Consider the following 15,184-nt stretch of genomic DNA (forward strand, 5'->3'; position numbering starts at 1 on the left):
AGGTGGGTGGTATCTGTCTGCTTTTTGAATGTAGACCATTCCATGGAGTGGGTATAAAATCAAGAGGGAAGAACACTGTAAACTGGAATCATCTTTATTTCCCAGAGGTCCACTTCTAAGCCCTGAAAAGGACTCTGTTGTCTAAGTCCTAGTAGGTACTTGGCTGTTCTATGAGGAGGTGTTCCTGTTTAGTGCTGAGGGGGACCGTTTTTAGCCCTGAAGGGGGGGGGGGCTGTTTTTAGTCCTGGTAAGGGCTGTTTTTAGTCGTGAAGAGGGCTTTTTCTCGGTCTAAGAAGAGCCTTTGTGGAGTCCTCAAATGGACCCTTTTAGCCCTCACAAAGACTTTATTTTGTGCTATACAGATCCCTTGTTGGTCCTAGTAAGGACCTTTCTTTCTACTGTCTGAGATGGGTGGTGCTTGTGGTCCTTTCCTAATTGCCACTTAGTCCTTACGAGGACTTGTGGGCCCCTTTTTTGGTCAAGGCTGGGCTATTTTGGTGAGGGTTACGTGGGACCTGTAGTGGCCCTTTGCAGTCCTCTTTGGTCCTAAAAAGGTCTTTTGTGCCCCCTTGTTGATACAGTTTGGGCTCTGTGGTGTGTGATCTCAGTGGGTCCTAATAAGGAACTTTGTAGCCCTTAGAATGACTGATTCTGGCCTGTGGAGTAAAAGTTAAAGACCGAAAGACTTACAAACACTAATAACTAAACTACTATAGCCTTGGTTAGCTTCGCTCTGGCATGCAAGGTGGTTCCTGGTAAATGAAGGTGTCTGGAGGCAGTTCGAGTCCAACAATGATCCTTTATTGTTCAGTCCTTGCAGGTTTGACGGTGTCCTGTAGCTGGGCCTCCTGGAGGTCTTGGGGGTCTGGTCTTGTGGCTCCCGTTGGTTGTTGATCTCTGGTGTGCTCACTCTTGGGGTGGGTTTGTTCACCTCCGTGGAGCCGTGTTCCAGCGGGGGATTTTCACAGAGTATCCAGATTTTTATTTTTGCCTTATATTTTTGTTCTGTTATCAAATTTGTGATTTTCTAGTAAATTGTTGATGACTGAAGTCACTAAAAATTGCATACATTTGAGTTTCATAGCAATCCTAAAATACATGTTAAGGCAAAATGTATTTCTCTAATCTCTTTCTAGGTTTATAAGAGCAATATTTAAATGTTGTCTCTGATTTTGGGCCTTTACACTCCAGTTATTTTAGCTTTGACCAGATTTCTTGCTCTTAGAGGTTGAGAATTATGAAAAAAAAAATAAAAATAAGGCACCAAAGTTACACACTGGAGACTAGTTATAATACTTTATTACAAAGGAGAACAGTAGGTAAGCGCTTTCACAACTTGATGTTGCTTCATCAGACAACGTTCATACAAATAACGCTTGGTTAAATACTTAGGCAATTAATGTGTTCTCTAAATTTAAAGCAATATTGCCAACTAAAACTGCTAACACCATATATAGAGAGACTTTAAAATCCTACAGCAATGGAACATATCTGTGATACAGCCATAAATGCCCTTCCTAACTGTCATAAATAAATAAATACATAAATATTAGAAATACACAACATCTAAAAAGCATTAAAACAAAATTATACTAATGTTTAAGACGCCTTGCTTTAAGACAAGGAACTAATGAGGTGCAACCATTCAAACCGGGATACTTATCTGCATTTAATTTAGTAATCCATTTTTGTTCCAATTCTTCGGTATGGTTTTCTATATCTCCACCTCTGTTAGTCCTTACTATTTGTTGTAAAATTAGAAATTTAAAACAATGAGTACTATCCGTATTTAAAACAGCTCTCCCCTTCAGAGCTCGTGTCAAAAGCAACCCGACTATGGGGAGGATAACAAGGGAACATCAAATGGACAGAACTGTACATTCCTCCAAGAAAAGGAGGTTATAGGAACAGACCTCATTGTGAACATTTCTTCTTTTGTTTTGACTGATGAACAAAGCAGTTTGCTAAATAAGGGTTTGTCCTTTATTCCTGCCAGAAAGGCAAATGTAACAGAAATTATTACAGATTTGAAATTACTTGGCAGGAATTTATCTTTAAAATGTGTATTTTCAAGTAACACTGATATTAATATTAATATGTACGAGAAACCTAGTACCTATATACCTCCTACTCCTCCAGGTATACAAAGATTTCTTGATATTTGTGAACATGCCTTTAAAGAAGCACATGCCCCTGGTGTGAATGGTTGTACTTTTCATAATTTAAATACAGAAGAATACAGGGCCCTGAATGAGCTACAGAACCTGCATTCTCTTGTCATAAAACAAGCTGATAAAGGGGGTAAAATTGTACTAATGGATAAAGATTTGTATATTAATCAGATGAAGGTCTTGTTATCGGACACTTGTACTTATCAAACGCTGACAAAATTAGCGGTAACTGCCATTATTGATGGGGTCTTTCCTAGTGTTTGATTTATTAATTACAAGACTAATTGATGAATCTCTGTTTAATTATTTTTCAGTACAGAAACCATTAATCCCAAAAATATATGGACTACCTAAAATCCATAAACACTCTACCGTCCCTCCTCTGCGTCCTATCGTATCAGGAGCAGGGTGGTGCACTGAGCCTTTATCTGTTTATGTAGAAGGTATTTTACATGAATTTGTAGGTGGTTGCCACACAGTTCTTAGGGATACAAAAATGCTTTTACAGCAGTTGTATGACAGGATGGAAACTCAACTATGATGAAGAGTTTGTATTTCTTACTATGGATATTGAATCTCTTTTTACAAGTATTCCAAATGCATGGGGAATTGAAAAAATAAGGGAATTCTTTAACATAGATAGGAAGCTTACCACAAACAAGATTTTGCTGGTTTGTGATTATTAGAGAATATTCTTGAAAATAATGTTGTTATTTTTCAAGACCAATTTTTTCTACAGCTGATTGGCGTGGCTATGGGCACCTCGTGTGCAAATAGTTACGCCAATCTGACATTAGTACGATGGGAAGAACAACATATCTTGTCAACCTTTAATCCTTTCTTTGACTGTATCCTTTGGTATGTACGTTTCATGGACGATGTCTTTGTCTTGTGGAGAGGGCACGGTCGAAATATTAATGATTTCATTGATTATCTGCATAGTACTACAGATTTTCTGAAATTTACTTTTACCGTTTCTGATACATGAATTGATTTTTTTTGGACGTGAGTGTTACTAAAACTGATTTGAAGCAGATAAGAACTAGTATTTATCATAAACCTACAAGAATTAATGCCTGTCTCCACAAGTCAAGCATGCATCTGAGACACATACCTAGGAATGTCCTTAAAGGACAAGTTTATAGGACTTTACGTTTGCACAATAGTGATGCAGAGGCTGTAGTTGCTCTGGATAAATTACAAACTGAATTTCAAACAAGAGTCTATTCTAGCCTAGAAATTACAAATGTGATAGCAGATGCATGGAAACTTAGATCCTACCAGGTGTAAACCTTACATGAGTTCTCATGTTACTGATACAAGAGTATTTCATGACACAGTTATTGGCAGAAATAAGTTTAGGGTAATTTTTCGATTTGCAAGTGATATAAATAAGTACACAGAAATTATTAAAAAGAACTGGTATTTATTACAGGAAATACCAGGCCTCCTTTCTACGATTGGTGACACCCCTAGTTTTAGTTTTAAAAATAATGTGTCATTAAAACAACACCTTTGTAATAAAGAATATCAGCCTCATAGAAATAATTTATCTAGTAGACAAGGTACTTTTACCTGTAGGAACTGTGCAGCTTGTCAGTATATTTACACTAAAAACAAATACATCCATCCTGTGAAATGTTTTAAACTATGCACAAAGAATTACTATGATTGTAAGAGTGCTGATGTCATTTATTTTTGTTTTTGTCAAGTCTGCCATGCCTACTATGTAGGCAAGACAAATATAAGTTTTAAAGATAGAATGCTAGAACATGCTAGGGATATACGGAACCAGAAGCAATCTAATGCTTTAGCTAATCATGTTTTAAATACGGATAGTACTCATTGTTTTAAATTTCTAATTTTACAACAAATAGTAAGGACTAACAGAGGTGGAGATATAGAAAACCATACCAAAAAATTGGAACAGAAATGGATTACTAAATTAAATGCGGATAAGTATCCTGGTTTGAATGGTTGCACCTCATTAGTTCCTCGTCTTAAAGCAAGGCGTCTTAAACATTAGTATAATTTTGTTTTAATGCTTTTTAGATGTTGTGTATTTCTAATATTTATGTATTTATTTATGACAGTTAGGAAGGGCATTTATGGCTATATCACAGATATGTTTCATTGCTGTAGGATTTTAAAGTCTCTCTATATATGGTGTTAGCAGTTTTAGTTTGCAATATTGCTTTAAATTTAGAGAACACATTAATTGCCTAAGTATTTAATCAAGCATTATTTGTATGAATGTTGTCTTTTGAAGCAACACCAAGTTGTGAAAGCGCTTACCTACTGTTCTCCTTTGTAATAAAGTATTATAACTAGTCTTCAGTGTGTACCTTCGGTGCCTTTTATTTTTTTTTCCTATTGCTGTTCTGGGCACCCCAGTGTACCTGAAGCCGTTTGGATTTCGTACTTTAGGTTAAGAATTATGCTGTTTTATCTACTGAAAATACCTAATGTCATTTATCACAAGTATTGCTCTAGTACTAAATATTTACAATTTTTGGTTCATAAGTATTGGGGATTGCTACAGGCTGAGAAAGAAATGGCAAAATCATGCCTTTTAAATGTAAGTTTACATGTAGTAAAGGTGGATACATTGAACAATTCCACAGCCGACATAGAAAAGTAGTCAGCCTGACAATAGCACAGCATCAAAAACCCATTGCAAGAGGTTGTGCATTGTCTGGACTTTTTTTTTTGTAAGGTTATTGTTAATACTCTGCAGTTCACTTCTGCCGTTACCTCTGAGGTATGTAATATTAGTGACCTGATTACCAGCTCTTTATTTAAGCATAAGTTAAGGCATCCAGGAACATCCTTCAGATTTGCAGGCATTGATAAAATGAAACATACAGGTCCAAATAAAATTGGTTAGCAGGATATACCTGCTGATAAGGAACATAAATGGATTATTAACCAAGGAGCCTTGTTTTCCCCAGTTTGAAATAATAGTTATGATTCTATGCTTTTCTGTTCTCTGGTTTTGGTTTCTGTTTTCTCAATGTACCATAATGTGTATTCATGCCATTTATATGTTTGGCCAGTAGATGAACATGGATGTTTATGCAGTTTTTACAGACATGTTAATGAGTGTATGTATTCTGTTCTAAATATTAAATTTGGTTACACCAGAAAAGAAGTATGTATTCTTACATTTGCTCTACTACATTTGATTAACACTACGGGAATTAGTGTATTTTTATTGAATATTTGACTGCTACATGCACACTGAAGTAAGTTGTTGTCAGCCTATGAAGAGTGTTGAGTGATATGTCAGATGTGCACTGAAGAAGATGAGTTTAGCATTGAAAACAATGTGTGTTCAGACCAATAGGTAAATTTATGCTGTTAGACTTGCATTTACTGTAATTTGAGTGGTTTGGTGGTATTTTCTGCTGATTTAGATGCTAGTGGTTGATCCACCCTTTGAGTTAGGCAATACATTTGGAGCGGTAAATGCCAGTAGAGAGGACTGTATTCTGTGACAGGGCTGATTGATCAACTAGTAGGGGGACATTGATATCCTTTTATCTGAAGGGTGCCTGTAATTATTAGTGGGGGACAAGAATTTTTATTTTTATTTTATTTTACATTTGTTGACCGGGCTGGTCCAACTGGGTCCATTTTCAGCAGAGGCCCGGGGAGAAAAGCTCCAAGTGAAAACATTATAGATTAAAAAACAGAGTTACAAATATAGCTCGGAGAAAAATAATAATAGCATGATAGTATTTTTACAGTGGCTACAATAAGCAAATAAGTACATAAAAGGGTGTTCAAATTGAGCATGTTAGCAGAAAAGTAAGTTTTAGTAAAGATTTGTATGCATGATAAACAAGAGCACTAGGAGCAGAATGTAAGCATGATAAATGAGAGTACTAGGAGCAGAATGTAAGCATGATAAATGAGAGTACAAGGAGCAGAATGTAAGCATGATAAATGAGAGTACTAGGAGCAGAATGTAAGCACAATAAATGATAGTACTAGGAGCAGAATGTAAGTACGATAAATGAGAGTACTAGGAGCAGAATGTAAGCATGATAAATGAGAGTACTAGGAGCAGAATGTAAGCATGATAAATGAGAGTACTAGGAGCAGAATGTAAGTACAATAAATGAGAGTACTAGGAGCAGAATGTAAGCACAATAAATGAGAGTACTAGGAGCAGAATGTAAGTACGATAAATGAGAGTACTAGGAGCAGAATGTAAGTACGATAAATGAGAGTACTAGGAGCAGAATGTAAGCATAATAAATGAGAGTACTAGGAGCAGAATGTAAGCATGATAAATGAGTACTAGGAGCAGAATGTGAGCATGATAAATTAGAGTACTAGGAGCAGAATGTAAGTACAATAAATGAGAGTACTAGGAGCAGAATGTAAGCATGGTAAATGAGAGTACTAGGAGCAGATTGTAAGCACAATAAATGAGTACTAGGAGCAGAATGTAAGCATGATAAATGAGAGTACTAGGAGAAGAATGTTGTTGTTTTGTCTTTCGGCTTTTCCTGGTTAGGGGTCGCCACAGCAGAGCTCCGGTCCGCTAATGATTGGCAGTAGATTTTTACGTGCCGAGTTGCCAGCTCTGACGCACAACCTTCAACGAAGGTACACCCATTCACGCATGTCTCCACACAGAAGCCGCTCTAACTGAGAATCGAACAGGATGATGTCTTACTGTGAGGCAACAATGCTACCGCAGCACCACTACTGCAGTATATATAAGCAAGATAAATGAGAGCACTAGAAGCAGAATATAAGCATGATAAATGAGAGTACTAGGAGCAGATTGTAAGCATGATAAATGAGAGTACTAGGAGCAGAATGTAAGCATAATAAATGAGAGTACTAGGAGCAGAATGTAAACACGATAAATGAGAGCACTAGGAGCAGAATGTAAGCATAATAAATGAGAGTACTAGGAGCAGAATGTAAGCATGATAAATGAGAGTACTAGGAGCAGAATGTAAGCACGATAAATGAGAGTACTAGGAGCAGAATGTATGCATGATAAATGAGAGCACTAGGAGCAGAATGTAAACACGATAAATGAGAGCACTAGGAGCAGAATGTAAACACGATAAATGAGAGCACTAGGAGCAGAATGTAAGCATGATAAATGAGAGTACTAGGAGCAGAATGTAAGCATGATAAATGAGAGCACTAGGAGCAGAATGTAAGTACGATAAATGAGAGTACTAGGAGCAAAATGTAAGCAAGATAAATGTGAGTACTAGGAGCAGAATGTAAACACGATAAACGAGAGCACTAGGAGCAGAATGTAAGCATAATAAATGAGAGTACTAGGAGCAGAATGTAAGCATGATAAATGAGAGTACTAGGAGCAGAATGTAAGCATGATAAATGAGAGTACTAGGAGCAGAATGTAAGCATGATAAATGAGAGTACTAGGAGCAGAATGTAAGCATGATAAATGAGAGCACTAGGAGCAGAATGTAAGCATGATAAATGAGAGTACTAGGAGCAGAATGTAAGCATGATAAATGAGAGCACTAGGAGCAGAATGTAAGTGCGATAAATGAGAGTACTAGGAGCAGAATGTAAGCAAGATAAATGAGAGTACTATGAGCAGAATGTAAACACGATAAATGAGAGCACTAGGAGCAATATGTAAGCACGATAAATGAGAGTACTAGGAGCAGAATGTATGCATGATAAATGAGAGCACTAGGAGCAGAATGTAAACACGATAAATGAGAGCACTAGGAGCAGAATGTAAGCATGATAAATGAGAGCACTAGGAGCAGAATGTAAGCATGATAAATGAGAGTACTAGGAGCAGAATGTAAGCATGATAAATGAGAGCACTAGGAGCAGAATGTAAGTACGATAAATGAGAGTACTAGGAGCAAAATGTAAGCAAGATAAATGAGAGTACTAGGAGCAGAATGTAAACACGATAAATGAGAGCACTAGGAGCAGAATATAAGCATAATAAATGAGAGTACTAGGAACAGAATGTAAGCATGATAAATGAGAGTACTAGGAGCAGAATGTAAGCATGATAAATGAGAGTACTAGGAGCAGAATGTAAGCATGATAAATGAGAGTACTAGGAGCAGAATGTAAGCATGATAAATGAGAGTACTAGGAGCAGAATGTAAGCATGATAAATGAGAGCACTAGGAGCAGAATGTAAGCATGATAAATGAGAGTACTAGGAGCAGAATGTAAGCATGATAAATGAGAGCACTAGGAGCAAAATGTAAGCAAGATAAATGAGAGTACTAGGAGCAAAATGTAAACACGATAAATGAGAGCACTAGGAGCAGAATGTAAGCATAATAAATGAGAGTACTAGGAGCAGAATGTAAGCATGATAAATGAGAGTACTAGGATCAGAATGTAAGCATGATAAATGAGAGTACTAGGAGCAGAATGTTGTTGTTGTGTCTTTCGGCTTTTCCTGGTTAGGGGTTGCCACAGCAGAGCACCAGTCCGCTAATGATTGGCAGTAGATTTTTACGTGCCGAGTTGCCAGCTCTGACACACAACCTTCAACGAAGGTACACCCATTCATGCATGTCTCCACACAGAAGCCGCTCTAGCTGAGAATCGAACAGGACGATGTCTTACTGTGAGGCGACAATGCTACCGCAGCACCACTACTGCAGTATATATAAGCAAGATAAATGAGAGCACTAGAAGCAGAATGTAAGCATGATAAATGAGAGTACTAGGAGCAGAATGTAAGCACGATAAATGAGAGTACTAGGAGCAGAATGTGCGCACAATAAATGAGAGCACTAGGAGCAGAATGTAAGCATGATAAATGAGAGTACTAGGAACAGAATGTAAGCATGATAAATGAGAGCACAAGGAGCAGAATGTAAGCACAATAAATGAGAGTACTAGGAGCAGAATGTAAACACGATAAATGAGAGCACTAGGAGCAGAATGTAAGCATAATAAATGAGTACTAGGAGCAGATTGTAAGCATGATAAATGAGAGTACTAGGAGCAGAATGTAAGCATGATAAATGAGAGTACTAGGAGCAGAATGTAAGCATGATAAATGAGAGTACTAGGAGCAGAATGTTGTTGTGTCTTTCGGCTTTTCCTGGTTAGGGGTCGCCACAGCAGAGCTACGGTCCGCTAATGATTGGCAGTAGATTTTTACGTGCCGAGTTGCCAGCTCTGACGCACAACCTTCAACGAAGGTACACCCATTCATGCATGTCTCCACACAGAAGCCGCTCTAGCTGAGAATCGAACAGGATAATGTCTTACTGTGAGGCGACAATGCTACCGCAGCACCACTACCGCAGTATATATAAGCAAGATAAATGAGAGCACTAGAAGCAGAATGTAAGCATGATAAATGAGAGTACTAGGAGCAGAATGTAAGCACGATAAATGAGAGCACTAGGAGCAGAATGTAAGCAAGATAAATGAGAGTACTAGGAGCAGAATGTAAGCAAGATAAATGAGAGTACTAGGAGCAGAATGTAAACACGATAAATGAGAGCACTAGGAGCAGAATGTAAACACGATAAATGAGAGTACTAGGAGCAGAATGTAAGCATGTTAAATGAGTACTAGGAGCAGAATGTAAGCATGATAAATGAGTACTAGGAGCAGAATGTAAGCATGATAAATGAGTACTAGGAGCAGAATGTAAGCATGATAAATGAGTACTAGGAGCAGAATGTAAGCATGATAAATGAGTACTAGGAGCAGAATGTAAGCATGATAAATGAGAGTACTAGGCGAAGAATGTAAGCATGATAAATGAGAGTACTAGGAGCAGAATGTAAGCATAATAAATGAGAGTACTAGGAGCAGAATGTAAGCAGAATAAATGAGAGTACTAGGAGCAGAATGTAAGCAAGATAAATGAGAGTACTAGGAGCAGAATGTAAGCAAGATAAATGAGAGTACTAGGAGCAGAATGTAAGCATAATAAATGAGAGTACTAGGAGCAGAATGTAAGCATGATAAATGAGAGTACTAGGAGCAGAATGTAAGTACGATAAATGAGAGTACTAGGAGCAGAATGTAAACACGATAAATGAGAGCACTAGGAGCAGAATGTAAGCATGATAAATGAGAGTACTAGGAGCAGAATGTAAGTACGATAAATCAGAGAGTACTAGGAGCAGAATGTATGCATGATAAGTGAGAGTACTAGGAGCAGATAGCAAGCTAGTCAGGGTTAGAACAGGGGCAGAGCCAGTGAGTTAAGACGTGAGTTTTGAGTTGGGATTTGAAACTGGGAAGAGAGGAGATAGCAGTGAGGTTGGAAGGAAGGGAGTTCCAGGCTTTTCCTATTGTGTTAGAGAACAAGGAGTCGCCTGCCAAGTTGTTGGATTTACAGGTAGATATTAGAAGTTTGTTATAAGAATGAAGGCTTTTGAGGTTACAGTAAGGACTAATAAGGGTAGTGAGTGTAGGGGTGTTAGGTTTGTAGGGGATTTTTGGGGCTAAGGAGAGCTGGTGAAATAAGATCAGATTTTGCAGCTCAAGCCATCCCAATTATTTTAAGTTTAAGCAGTGGTGAGTGCTAAAGGTGGAGCCAGCGGTAAATCTGGCAGTAATGTTGTAGGCCAGCGGTAAATCTGGCAGTAATGTTGTAGGCAACAGCCAGTTTGGAGAGGTTAGTTTTGGACAAATATGTATAGATGGGGGAGATGTAAAGGAGGGTAGAAATCAGATGGGAATGGGCAATGGAAGTTCTGGCAATTGGTGTAAGAAATGGTTTAATTCTAAACAGGGAACCAATTTTTCTGTTAACTAATTTTATTGTATTGTTAATGTGAGAATCAAAGCATAGGTTGTTGTCTATCTCTACTCCGAGGAGCCTGGTGGAAGGGTCAGGAGATATGTTGGTGCCATTACTAGACAAGACAGAGAAGTTGAGTGGAGAGGAATTTCGGGTGGGGGAGAAAAGTAACAGTTTGGTTTTCTTGGGGTTTAAGATTAAGCATCTTTTTAAGAACCATTTTTCAACATTTTGGAAAGTCTAAAAAGTCAGTTTGCTACCCAAGGATGAGCGCTCCTGTAATAAAGTAATATAACCAAAGTAGCAAAACACAGGAGTGTATATAGGCACAGTGAAAGAATCCACATCAACGAATCCTCGTAGTAGTAAAATATTCAAAACAAGTTAGTCTTCACTTCACCAAGTTAATAAAAAACTTTTTATTGGAAATTCAGTAAAAATCGGCATTTTACAATGAATGCATCACTGACTTCAGTCTCTTTTTTTGGATGTGTATGTGGAAAAGCTCCCTAGTGGTTTATTGAATACGGGTGTTTTTTAGAAAGTCATATTATAGGAATTCATTATTACATAGAACAAGTATGCACCCTAAGTTTGTATTTAGAAACATCGTTAGGGGACAAGCTATGAGGGTATCCCGTCTTAATCCCACCGATGAAGGCTTTCATCGTGAGCTATCTAACTTCAATTATCAGTTAGTAGATGGAGTCAAAGAGAAATTAGTGAAGGCTTTGAAGGAGTAGAAACACTTATGAAAAACAGGGCATGTCCCTATTATGTCCCTATTTTATGAGTAGAGTAGAAGGAGAGAACGATGGAAATAATACACTAACCAATACCTCAGGATATAGTACTGACACCAAGGTGTCATTATATTATACACAGGAGGGAAATAATACACTAACCAATACCTCAGGATATAGTACTGACACCAAGGTGTCATTATATTATACACAGGAGGGAAATAATACACTAACCAATACCTCAGGATATAGTACTGACACCAAGGTGTCATTATATTATACACAGGATGGAAATAATACACTACCCAATAGCTCAGGATATAGTACTGACACCAAGGTGTCATTATATTATACACAGGAGGGAAATAATACACTAACCAATACCTCAGGATATAGTACTGACACCAAGGTGTCATTATATTATACACAGGAGGGAAATAATACACTAACCAATACCTCAGGATATAGTACTGACACCAAGGTGTCATTATATTATACACAGGATGGAAATAATACACTAACCAATACCTCAGGATATAGTACTGACACCAAGGTGTCATTATATTATACACAGGAGGGAAATAATACACTAACCAATACCTCAGGATATAGTACTGACACCAAGGTGTCATTATATTATACACAGGATGGAAATAATACACTAACCAATACCTCAGGATATAGTACTGACACCAAGGTGTCATTATATTATACACAGGATGGAAATAATAGACTAAACAGTACCTCAGGATATAGAACTGACACCAAGCTGACATTATATAATACACAGGAGGGAAATAATACACTAACCAATACCTCAGGATATAGTACTGACACCAAGCTGTCATTATATTATACACAGGATGGAAATAATACACTAACCAATACCTCAGGATATAGTACTGACACCAAGGTGTCATTATATTATACACAGGATGGAAATAATACACTAACCAATACCTCAGGATATAGTACTGACACCAAGGTGTCATTATATTATACACAGGATGGAAATAATACACTAACCAATACCTCAGGATATAGTACTGACACCAAGGTGTCATTATATTATACACAGGATGGAAATAATACACTAACCAATACCTCAGGATATAGTACTGACACCAAGGTGTCATTATATTATACACAGGATGGAAATAATACACTAACCAATACCTCCGGATATAGTACTGACACCAAGCTGTCATTATATTATACACAGGATGGAAATAATACACTAACCAATACCTCCGGATATAGTACTGACACCAAGGTGTCATTATATTATACACAGGATGGAAATAATACACTAACCAATACCTCCGGATATAGTACTGACACCAAGCTGTCATTATATTATACACAGGATGGAAATAATACACTAACCAATACCTCAGGATATAGTACTGACACCAAGGTGTCATTATATTATACACAGGATGGAAATAATACACTAACCAATACCTCAGGATATAGTACTGACACCAAGGTGTCATTATATTATACACAGGATGGAAATAATACACTAACCAATACCTCAGGATATAGTACTGACACCAAGGTGTCATTATATTATACACAGGATGGAAATACACTAACCAATACCTCAGGATATAGTACTGACACCAAGGTGTCATTATATTTTACACAGGATGGAAATAATAGACTAAACAGTACCTCAGGATATAGAACTGACACCAAGCTGACATTATATAATACACAGGAGGGAAATAATACACTAACCAATACCTCAGGATATAGTACTGACACCAAGGTGTCATTATATTATACACAGGATGGAAATAATACACTAACCAATACCTCAGGATATAGTACTGACACCAAGGTGTCATTATATTATACACAGGATGGGAATAATACACTAACCAATACCTCCGGATATAGTACTGACACCAAGGTGTCATTATATTATACACAGGATGGAAATAATACACTAACCAATACCTCCGGATATAGTACTGACACCAAGCTGTCATTATATTATACACAGGATGGAAATAATACACTAACCAATACCTCAGGATATAGTACTGACACCAAGGTGTCATTATATTATACACAGGATGGAAATAATACACTAACCAATACCTCAGGATATAGTACTGACACCAAGGTGTCTTTATATTATACACAGGATGGAAATAAAACCCTAACCAATACCTCCGATATAGTACTGACACCAAGGTGTCATTATATTATTCACAGGAAGGAAATAATACACTAACCAATACCTCAGGATATAGTACTGACACCAAGCTGTCATTATATTATACACAGGATGGAAATAATACACTAACCAATACCTCAGGATATAGTACTGACACCAAGGTGTCATTATATTATACACAGAATGGAAATAATACACTAACCAATACCTCAGAATAGCATTGACACCAAGGTGTCTTTATATTATACACAGGATGGAAATAATACACTAACCAATACCTCAGGATATAGTACTGACACCAAGGTGTCATTATATTATACACAGGATGGAAATAATACACTAACCAATACCTCAGGATATAGTACTGACACCAAGGTGTCATTATATTATACACAGGATGGAAATAATACACTAACCAATACCTCCGGATATAGTACTGACACCAAGCTGTCATTATATTATACACAGGATGGAAATAATACACTAACCAATACCTCAGGATATAGTACTGACACCAAGGTGTCATTATATTATACACAGGAGGAAATAATACACTAACCAATACCTCAGGATATAGTACTGACACCAAGGTGTCATTATATTATACACAGGATGGAAATAATACACTAACCAATACCTCAGGATATAGTACTGACACCAAGGTGTCATTATATTTTACACAGGAGGAAATAATACACTAACCAATACCTCAGATATAGTACTGACACCAAGGTGTCATTATATTATTCACAGGAAGGAAATAATACACTAACCAATACCTCAGGATATAGTACTGACACGAAGCTGTCATTATATTATACACAGGAGGAAATAATACACTAACCAATACCACAGGATATAGTACTGACACCAAGGTGTCATTATATTATACACAGGAGAGAAATAATACACTAACCAATACCTCCGGATATAGTACTGACACCAAGGTGTCATTATATTATGCACAGGAGGGAAATAATACACTAACCAATACCTCCGGATGTAGTACTGACACCAAGGTGTCATTATATTATACACAGGAGGGAAATAATACACTAACCAATACCTCCGGATATAGTACTGACACCAAGGTGTCATTATATTATACACAGGAGGGAAATAATACACTAACCAATACCTCAGGATATAGTACTGACACCAAGGTGTCATATTATGCACAGGAGGGAAATAATACACTAACCAATACCTCAGGATGTAGTACTGACACCTAGGTGTCATTATATTATACACAGGAGGGAAATAATACACTAACCAATACCTCAGGATGTAGTACTGACACCAAGGTGTCATTATATTATACACAGGAGGG

General features: G+C 37.3%; 1 protein-coding gene across 1 annotated transcript in view; it reads left to right on the top strand.

Annotated features, from left to right (window-relative positions):
• LRSAM1 (leucine rich repeat and sterile alpha motif containing 1) overlaps positions 1–15,184 on the top strand; it is a gene marked incomplete in the record, with an annotated part of 1,381,442 nt that overhangs the window by 739,505 nt on the left and 626,753 nt on the right.

Source organism: Protopterus annectens, chromosome 16.part0 (assembly GCF_019279795.1).
Source record: "Protopterus annectens isolate FY-2018-M chromosome 16.part0, PAN1.0, whole genome shotgun sequence".
NCBI lineage: Eukaryota > Metazoa > Chordata > Ceratodontiformes > Protopteridae > Protopterus > Protopterus annectens.